This window comes from Meleagris gallopavo, chromosome 22, assembly GCF_000146605.3.
Source record: "Meleagris gallopavo isolate NT-WF06-2002-E0010 breed Aviagen turkey brand Nicholas breeding stock chromosome 22, Turkey_5.1, whole genome shotgun sequence".
Classification (NCBI taxonomy): Eukaryota; Metazoa; Chordata; class Aves; order Galliformes; family Phasianidae; genus Meleagris; species Meleagris gallopavo.
Genome location: NC_015032.2, coordinates 4,758,710 through 4,769,622, shown reverse-complemented (window position 1 = coordinate 4,769,622; position 10,913 = coordinate 4,758,710). Strand labels below are relative to the sequence as shown.

General features: G+C 41.8%; 1 long non-coding RNA gene across 1 annotated transcript; it reads right to left on the bottom strand.

Annotated features, from left to right (window-relative positions):
- Nucleotides 1-1,031: 1,031 nt before the first annotated feature.
- On the bottom strand, nucleotides 1,032-10,661 carry LOC109370749. The gene is made up of 4 exons (XR_002121141.2): nucleotides 10,218-10,661; nucleotides 7,900-7,940; nucleotides 5,153-5,253; nucleotides 1,032-2,214 (listed from the first exon to the last, which is right to left on the bottom strand). It is a non-coding gene; the product is annotated as an uncharacterized LOC109370749 (long non-coding RNA).
- Between the last annotated feature and the right edge of the window lie 252 nt (nucleotides 10,662-10,913).

Here is a 10,913-nt window from a genome sequence, read left to right as displayed (position 1 = left end):
TATTTACCTAACCTGGAAGACTCTGCTGATCACAAGGATTCTTTGAAAATGTGCACACCTACTAATAAAAATATTTTACAGCTTGATTTCATACTATGTAAGTTCCCCAGTGCCCGCCAATGAATTCTGAGTCTACCCACCTTTTCCAGATATGGATTTCCATCAGGAAGAAATAAAGTAAAAAAATGGCATTAGTGCAGGTTTTTCTTATTTTATGGGCCACGAGAAAAATCACTGATCTCACGTCTTAAATGTTGGCCAGCAAAGCAAATGACCATTCAAAGGAGAATTATAGAAGTGGAAATCATTGCCAATAAATAACGCCAATACTGAAAGCACAGAGATACTCCAAGTACAGCAGAGGAAAAAAAAACACATTCTTACCACTGAGATCCTAAACAACCCTGGCAGCAACGTCCGAGAGGACAAAACTATATATTCCAGTGACTCTGAGAAGGGCATTCAGGCTTCTTCATGAATAGCTTTCAAATCATCGTACATACACAAGCACAGAAACCTTGGATAAAGCCAGGAACTGTGGTTTGTGGGATGCTTGTTGAGCTCCAACAGAAGACAGGGGTGGGTTGTACTGGCACTTTCCACTGTAGTGCAGGACAAGAACTGGACTGGTTGAACTGGTGAAAATCCAGGACTTCCAGCTCTGCATCGTGTTAAGTGTGGGCATTGAGTGGGAACAACAAAGTTACTTCGTCTAAAAGTCTTGGATCCTCTCATGCTTGTGCTTGGCATAGTGAGCTGCAGAGGAAGGTGGCATATATTATGAAAGGAGGACCTGACTGAAGTCTTCTCATTTAGATGCTAGAGGTAAGTATATGAAAGCAGGAATTCACACTGCCCATTTTTAGATGACTAACTAGTCTAATTTGACTTTCTCTGTAATTAAAGGAGAAACTCAGCCTGCTATGAAGCCGCATTTCAAACAGGAACCTAATTTAGCTGCTCTAAGTCACGCTATAGAGGAGCTCTCCCTGCTACCCATTGATTATAGAGGGAACTAGAGGAGATCAGTACTTAAATTAATTGAATAAATGAGATACCTGAAAAGTCGTGTGGTACAAATGCCCTGCAAAGCACCCTAGAACAGAAAGGATAGCAAGATTTCTAGTGCTGCGTGGATGACCTTGAATGGTATCCAACCCAAATGGATACCCAATTTTTCCAGCAACTCCTGTTCTTTGATTGCTGATGCTGACAACGATTCACTGCATGAAATATTGTTTAAGTGCCATAGAATGGCTTAGTATTGGAGCAAAATGCAATGTCACAATTAACACTGAAATCTTGGATAAAGTCTTTTATTTTTAGTGGTACTAGAATTGAAAACAGAGCCAGAGGGTGATAGAGCAGCATAGCAGATGTGCAGTAAGGGAGAATTTCTCATGGTAAGTGTAGGTGTTTGCAATGGCAAATTTGACTTTAGAAGAGAAGTTTCTAACCCTGCTGGAAGATGAATTCCTCTTTCTATGATAACAGACTCGATGAAACAAAGAATAAATAAATGCAATTCTAAATAAAAATAAAAAGCACAATGATTAAGCTTTCAGCTTCTACCGCAGCTGACAACTGATCTGACAAGTTAACACATGGGTTGGAAAACAAAAAATTTTTTTTTTCCTTAAAGAAAGAGGGGGAAAAATTCCAGATTTTGAATAAAAGCTGATTTTGAAACACTGAAATGACTCCTATTGATTTCAGTGCTACTAGCACACATGCAGTCTTGGGGTAAGAAGTTTTGAATGTAGCTTCATGTTTTAAGTTTATCACTCCTTCAGAAGATGTAGAATCAGAGGATGTTTTCTTCCATAAGTAGATGACATATAGCAGCTTCCCTCTTTTCTCAGTTTTGTGTAACTACTGCTGAGGCAATAGTTCCAGGTTCAGCTTGATGAATTCCTACAGATAAAAGTCCTGAATTCTTATGCCTGCATTAGAGCAGAGACTCTTTAGATGGAATGCTTTAGCTGTTTGGGCTAATCGAGGTCCCTTGGCACTGCAGAGACTCCATGTCCTAGAAAAATCATCCCAAGATGGCCTTGAATTCACAGCTCTTCTGTTCTTGTTCCATCCCCGTAGAGCAGCAGCTTACAGAGATTCATTTTATAAAACAACTCTCAGCTGACATCTGTGGCCACCACGTCGTCCCTGACCACCGGAGCAGAAGCATTTTGCTGCCTTCTCCCAGTCCTCCAAGTCCTGTTATTGGAAATGAACTTTCAATGTCTGAAGCACCGAAGCAATCGCTCCTGCCCATGGAAGATGGAAGCACTAAACTGTTAAATTAACAGCTGCAAACAACTCATGGAATTGGGATAAAAACAAATGAATGCGACTCCAGTTCATTCCCTCCGAGCAAGGCACAGCCTGGGGCAGATCCGTGTGCTCAGAGCACAGAGCACTCAGCCTGGCGGGGGCTGCAGCTCAAGCAAACGCAGCCTCTGCTTCTGCCGCCAATCAGTTTGGATAAAAACACTTAAAGGGAGAAAAAAATCATCTTGCAACCGATGGAGAAACCTTAAAAAAGCATAGGGAAGGAGAGATTTTCAAGCCCCGCATTGCTGCTCAGCTGGGGGCATTTTTTTCTGGACTGTTTCACCCATCCCTATGCAGTGATATAAAAGTCAGTGCTTCACTGAACTTCCTAATAGCCAGGACATATTTCCTGCGCAGCCCCAGCGCTCGCTCTCACTATGAGCCTTCTCCTAAGCAGCATGACACAACATATTGTAAAGGGAAAATGATAATTAGAAGGAACATTCGAGCAGAGGAACTTGTCTGGAAAAATGCTTTAGTTAAATGAAGCGATAAAGATTGTTTTTAACTTAATCTGTTAAACACACACACTCACATGCACAGATGCAGATCTGTCCCAGTATGAGAGTGTCTGTTCACCGCAGTACTGCAGATTGGAGGTGGAGGACAAACACAGAAAAGGACAGAAAAGAGATCTTGGTTTGATTTTACAGAGGTTAAACGGAGGTGCAGGGATGTAAAGGTGCACTGAGCATCCGTGCTCATGAGCAACACGTTGCATAAGATGCACGTGTCCCCACAGGTCACCAGCCCAGGAACCTCTGCAGGCTGTTCAGCTGCACACAGCTCCCTCAGGGAAACCTGCATCATCAAGAACTCAGTGCAGAATCTCATCTGCATCACAAAGCTCTCCTCCTCCAGGGCTACTGTTAAAACTTTTAGCATTTTCAGGATAGGAATGGAAGATGAAGAAATGTCCAAAATAAATTACAAATACTGGAGAGAGAATTAAATAGAAAATAGTGTGCTGAAGGGAAGAAAAACAATCTATTGCCCTGACAGTCAATTTCTGTTTGAGTCTTTGGCTAATGGGAGGGATGGCAGGAGATAACAGCAATCAGAAACATCCCATTTTTCAATTAAAAAACATTTCCAACCATATTCTTAATTCTCCCCACAGTAAGTTGTGAAAATGCACAGAAAGATAATAAAATTTTACTTAAATTCATATCTAAGTAGGAAAAATTTCTTCTCTGAAAGAATGATGGGGAGGCAGTGCAGCTACCATCCCTGGAGCTGTTCAAGAACCATGGAGGAATATAGTTAGTGGGCATGGTGGGGATGGGTTGGACTTGATGATCTTACACATCTTTTCCAACCTAAAGCTTCTATGATTCTATGCTTCTACGCATACATACCCTTTCAAGATAACACGAGGGTCCAAAAAGCCCTCAGCCCAATCATAGCAGCTTTGCAGTCACAAAAATATTTATTTGGTTCTTGCTGTGCATGAAGAATCACCTGTTTACTCTCTCCACTGCATTCTGTGCTGACAGCCGAGCATCATTCGTACTGGGGCTGCCCAAGGCTGTCTCTGTGGTGTAGCCTCAAGCAGGACAAGCTCTCTTCCTGCTGCATACTTTCAACAGCAGCAGTCGCAGCGCCAAGCTGCTCCCCAAAATACAAATCCTGTCATTTTGGGCAGAGCCTCTTGAAACAAAGACAAAAAGGGCTTGCAGCTGAAAGACAATCTTTGTTCAAGAGCTGGTTCAAGAGTGCTCTCAAATGACAGAATCGTCTAGATCGGAAAATACTTTCAAGATCAAGCACCAACTACTGAGCATCTACTGAGTCACATCACTGAGTCATCTTCCTTAGTGCCACATCCATATATCTCTTTAGTACCTCCTCGGATGGGGACTTCACCACTACTCTGTGCAGCTCCTTCCAAAGCCTGACCACCCTCTATGTAAAGAAATTCTTCCTCATATCCAATCTAAACTTCTACTGGTGGAACTTGAGATCATTTATTTACATCTTCTTGTTTGTGACCCAAGAAAAAAGACCAATGTCTTTCTTACTGCACGAGTCAGGAAAGTTCTCACTGTGCAGCCTCAGGAACAAGACAGTGGGGCAATTTATGAGTGACCATGACAAATAAAAGCCAGGAAGCAGAATGGAAATCGAAGTGAGAGGACATGAGGAGGGAGTTTTCCTGCTGCCTATAGCACTGACTGAGCCTGCAAATGTAGTGCAAGAAGGCATTTATACAGCCACATATGCATCTCTCCAGAACAGAGATCTTTCTCTTTTCTGCATTAGTGTAAGATTTCTTTTCTGGTGGCTGTCTGCTTTTCTCTTTCACTCTTACTTTCCTTTGGTCTTCAAAGACAGAAAAAAGAATGGAAAGCAGAGCTGGATTGCAGCCTTTGCTGGGAGGCACAGGGCAGAGCAGCACAGCTCGTTTGTTCTCAGGCTCCTTTCAGTAATGCTGGAAGTCAGGCTGGGACAGGACAGCTGTGGGGCAGTGTTACCATCGCCCTGTCTCCCATCAATAAATCACATCTTCCTAACTAACATTAAAATTGCCAGCATGAAGAAAAGCCAGCGACCATTTAACCTAGTGGCTTATCTCAGAAAGTGATCAAAGCAGCAGCTTCCTGGGAAAATACAAAAAGCTACCACCCAGGAATATAATTTAGCAAACCTTTAGTGTAATATGAAATAAGTCTAAAGAGGAGCCGTGAGCACATTCGGAAGGACTCTTAATGACTAACTATTACTACTTTGGATATTTTAACAGTCCTCTTTGAGTCTATCTCAAAATCATGTCCTTCTGCACAGGAGATAAAATGAACCTGGCATCCTGGCCAAACCTTACCTGAGATTGTCCATCTATGGTAATCCAAGATGAGAACGTGGCCATGTGTGTACAGACCCTGATTAACCGGCCTTTCTGGATGGGAAAGAGTAGAAGTGATCCTGCATGAGAAGGAAACAGGTGATGGAAGGTAATTTCTCCAGCAGAATTTCTGTAGTTCACTATCAGCACAAATGATACATTTCTCCTTGTTGGATTTTATGTTTCCAATAAATTTCATGCAGGTGGAAAGTGCCACCCCCACAGCCCTGGAGGCCCAGGCACTGTTGTGGAGGTTATTTCTTTTCCTGACACCACCTATAAACAAGTGCGTGTCTTTCCTTCCTTTTCTTTTTCTTTTTTCTCCTCTCCGTTCTTTTACAAGCTTTCCCATCACAATTGTGCCCAACATCTCTCTTTATGCAGGCAAAGCATGTTCACATATGACAGGGAGAAACACTGCCTGTGTTCAATGACAAATTCTAGGTATCTTCAGTCATGTAATGATTCTGTGATTGTGCTCCAAGCGTAACCACCCACTTTCATGAGTTTAATTGTAATAGGGCATTAATATCCAAGTTAAAATATATATATACTTCCCCACAAATGGAGCATCTGGGTGCTGCAGGTTGCTTGATTTGGTATTCTTTGTCCTTCCCAAGTGAACTTTTTTTTTGTCTAGAGGAGTCTGTTGCAGGAGGTGCTGTAGCAGCACTTGCTGCCAGCATTGCACAGCCCTCATTTTCAAGACAGTGTATCAGCCATCCAGGCTGAGTAAAACACAGTTCTGAAAATGTGCCTAGAAGTGTGGATAGGTTCAGGTTGCCTCTGAAGGCTGAGAAAGTCCATTTTCTGCATCAGTGACAAAAAGACAGAGCATGGAATGGTCACTGACTTTAATAGCAGCAGGACAGGCTGTAGCTTAAAAGCAACCTGCTCCAGATGATCCATCTGAGCTTGTGATTTATTATTACTTCTGCAACACCGCTGTTGTCGCAGATACTGATTTTGGGTGAAAGTCTGTGGGCTGTCAGAGAGTTGTTGTTTGTGTGCATTCTCTTACATAACTGAAGTAAACAATCTGACGTGCTCTACCCGAGAATATTTACTGCTGCAGCCACAGAGAGCAGTCAGACCTACATTTTGCAACAGAGGTATGCTTCCTCCTGTCCTGTTAAAACACTACAGTTTACTCAGCCACGGTTACAGAAGCTCAGGCTCTCAGTGTTCATTGTTAGGTTGGGTTTCTGGGTAAAATGTTAAAAATAAAAGTTCAATAACCATTCTCCTTGCAAAACATGTGTCACCTATAAATATCCATCACATATGGCTATGTGCTAAAGCTCTCTCATTTACACTTTGTCTGCAGGTGGCAAACTAAACCCAGGAAATAAATATCCTCCAACAGAAAAGTTAAATGTTAAAGAAAAATTAAAAGTTAGAAAAGCATTTTCACATCAGAGTAAATTTGACTTCACTATCTTTTTACTACTATCTCCTCCACCAAACCACCATACAGAGAATGTTCAAAAGGATTTCAGCCCACAAAGATCCAAGTCAGTTGGCCGTGAAATTTCATCCTACTCTTCAAAATATCTTTTCCCCTACCTCTATCTCCTTGATGCCAGCATAAGTAACTGCATTGCTGTCTGTATTTCTGCTTGTACCAAAGTCCTGGCTGCTCCTTCTACTTCCTGGTCCTTGAAAGACAGGAACGGCAAACAGAAAAACAGGGTGTATTTGTTCAAGATGTGCTTTCCTGAGAACATCACTCAAATTTAAAGGAAGGTGACTATCCTCTTCCATTCTCTCTCTTTTAATAAGGAAATAATTGTCTGTACTGGAAAATTTATGGAAAGATAATATAGAAAAGAATAATCAGGTATGTGAATAAATGGAATGAGTCAACGTAGCTTTTGTTGAGTCAAATTGTGATCAGAAATCTACTGGGGTTCCTTGAGAATGTTTATGACCTAGAAAGGATTTGTCAATGTAGTGTGCCTGGATTTCAAAAAAGATTTCATTGAAGTTGCTCACCAGGGTCTTAAAGAAGCGAGAACACTCTGGCATAGGAGAACTGCTTCGTTTGTTGATTAATGGTTGACAATACAATAAAAAACAAAGGGTAAGGATGGCTTTCACCGGTTACCAGTGAGGTCTTAAAATCATGTCTGCTGCGGTTCGTTTTATTCAGCAATGCTACGTAACCTCAAAATGGGGGAGAACAATAATAAGGCAAACTGCTGATGACAGAAAAAGATTTAAAATAACTAAAACTGGAGTTCATTTAAAAGAAGTGTAAAAGGCTCCCATAACCCTGCATGATAAAAATGGTAGGAGAAATTTTTTGGAAGGGAATTATGACTTCATAGGTTCTGGAAATTTGGTATTCTAGGTGAATTAGACAAGGATTATCCACAGCTGGGGTGGATGAAGAAGAGGAAAAGGTGAGATAAACCTATAAAATCATCAATTATGTGGAGGTGAACAAGGAGTGATTATTTACAGTTTCTTAAAACATGACAACAGGGAAATACCTAGTGAAACGTGTTGGCAACAGGATCAAAACAAACAAAGAGGTTTAGCACAGATTAAATAACCAAGGCACTCATTGTCACAGGATATTTTGGGGGCTGAAACCAAGAACATACTGGAAGACAATTCATTGAGATAAATTGCTATTGCATATCATCATTACATATACTACGCATCAAGTTTAGAAAATACTGACATCCAGAAACTGAGAAAAAAAATCAATTTAAAATTACCTGTTTTCTTGTAGATTCCTTCCCTGTTAGCCTAAGTTTGGCTGCAAAGAATGGTTAAGAGTGCTATTTTAATAAGATTGCCTATCTGGCTATCTATATATCTATCTTCATTTTAGTAGAGCTGTTTGTATGAGCTAGATAGTTGCTCTTAGCTGGAAGGATGACACTGTAGTAAGGTTGAACCACACCAGACTAGGGAAGGTTGCCCATAGAGAAGCAGGGGAATAAGGAAAAGAAGATGAAAGAGAGAGTCCAGGCAGTGCAGCCATGAGCCTGACATGTGCCCTATCTGTTTCAGTACTAGCTCTACCCTTTCCTGATCCTGTAAGAGCATTAAGAGTTTAGGGAATGGTGCTGGGCTTTGAGAGGCATCTAGAAAACACCCTCACCTATTCAAAGGTAAAGCCAGAGAGGCTCTGTTCTGCAGCATTTGGGTTTGGGCTTCAATTCCCAGAATAGATCATCCACAGAAGATAACTCCCAGTGAAGCAGTGACATGCTCTCTTTCTCAACCATTAATTGCAGATCAGAATCAGCTGCTCGGATACCAAAGACAAGAAGCACTTGACATTCTCTGAAGCTGGCTTAGTCCTTGCTCTGAATCTGTACACAGCCACGTGATGCCTTCCTGCCTGCCACCCCCTCAGTACAGCCAAACTGATCAAACTTGGTCTTCAAAGTTTCAAATTGTCTGCTATCTGCTGAAACCCACTACTCTGATGGCTATCACTTGTACACAATTAATGAACAAAGATACCATCATTATGCATCCTAGCTATCCACTTCATCCCATAAGAGGCTTTTCTTTCTTCTGGAGTTATTTAGGACCGTGTGGGTTGCTTTGTCACACTGGTTGGGTAATGAAAGGGTATAGAAAACAGCCTGAGACCTGATACTAGAGACGTGTAATTATTTCTGATATTAAGAGGTCTTTCAAGTTTGATTTTTATTTTTTTTATTTCTGCTATGACAATTGCATCTGAGTGTTTACCTTTCAGCCTTATCCCACATTTAACAAGCTAAAAAGAAGGATGCATTAGCAGGGCTTATAAGGAGAAGAGAGCGTAATAAGATTTTTAGACCCCTTTGCAGCTATGGGACTGATTCTAAAAGCATAGGACACAGATGCTTGCAGTTAGCCTGAGTGACTGTTGAAGCTTGTTTACATTCTGTCATCGTTTTTTTGTGGGGCTGAATATCATGTAACAAGCACATCGCAGCACAAGGCTATGGTCTGACAGGGCCCTTTTTATGCAGCAGATTCAATTCCATATTAATGGCTAACACAGGTTAGGTAGGAACATACACTTTTAAATTCCAAATACATCTCCACTTTCATTTAACTGTAGCAAAACAGAAGATCAGATAACTCTCAAGCCAGACAAGAGCACTCCAGGTACCAGAGGCCATGTGTTTCCCACCAGATAATTGAAATCCTCACTATGGGCTGGGGTGAGAGCCAACCTCTCTGCTAGGAATTATTAGGAGCAAGATATCAGTGTTGATCTACAAACGTATATTAGAAATAACAGTGATTTCTACAATACTGATAATACTACTCCATATATCCACTTAGAGGGGAGAGCTTTAAGAAAAGCTTTAAGCTTTACCCTGCGTCCCCATAAGCCTATCTGGTGTTCACTTTGGATTGCAAAGGGAAACATCCCAACAGCATCGATCAGAAAATGTTTCCTGCAGTGTGAAACCCCAGGAAAAACTCAAGATTTTTTCCTTCATGAGTTTCCTATACCTTGAGACAGACCAAAGTTATTAAACACAGAAATATACTTCTGCACTGCTACTAAAACACAGTCTGACTTCCATTCTTAAGAAGATCGGAAGAAAAAGATGCGTGATGCTGGGAAATTTCCTAGAAGAAATTCAACTATTTGAAAATCCATGCATCTGAAATCTGGGGAGAAAAATTATATATTTTCATCTTCAGCTGTCACCTTTAATTAAAATGCCCTATTGCTCCTCTGAACAAGGTGCCTGTACACTATCACTTGCTTTGCTCTGGATTCCAGTTGCACACTTCTGCAACTGCAAAGAGGTGGAGCGTGTGGAGAGGCCAGCATAACCTGCTAGTGCATTGTGAAGGCACACAGCTATTTAATTTGCAGGAAAATACAGCAAGGCACAGGGCTGATCATTCAGAATTCATCACTGAAGAGCAGAAGCTATTCTAGACATTGACCAGTAGGAAGCAAAGTGTAAAGGAGGCCTCCAAGTAGAGAAAAAAAAGCAGATTGTGTGACTAAACAGGGGTGAAAATGAGCTGTGATCCATCAGGAAAGAGAGTCTGGCACTTGCCTCACCTTCGCCGTGCTGTTTCCTCTCCTGCTGCTTGAAGATAGCCAAGAGCTTCCTTTTTAATCAAGGACCATTGGAAAGTACCAGCAGGTTCCCACTCACAACGCGTTGATTGGCTTCCAACCGCAGTGACAATTGCATCCTGTAATCAAAATAGCAATCATTAATGGCACAATTATTCCCCCCCAACACGCATGCACGCACTCTTGTACCACTGAGTAATGACACCAAAACGCAGACTACAAACAATGTAAAATGCCTGGCTCTGGAAAAACTGCGCATCCCTGGCCTCACAACGGGCAGCCTGGGGTTTCTGGAGCACCAGGCACTGCAGGAAAGCAGGTGTTGATGGCAGTCTGCAGATCCAGGGCGTGACTGGAAATCTAAACGATTTGAGATGGGAATCCAAGTCAGTGGAATTGTTTACAGGCAGCATCCTGCCCTGCATACACACGAGCATCCCTCCTCAGGTGTCGTTCCCTCTGGCAGTTTCCCTTCCCCTGCTGGTGGTGCCCTGAGGCCATTGGAAAGAAATACTTTTGTAGGTGACTGATTTTTCTGACTGCTCTGAGCACAGAGTTGAGGCATTTTATTCTGGAGATGCCTACTCATGCTCTCAGCTTTTCCTTTTTGTCTTACTTCCTAACCTTTCTGTTCCCTGTTACTTCACTGGTGGCCAACAGGTTGGCCATGAACCAGCA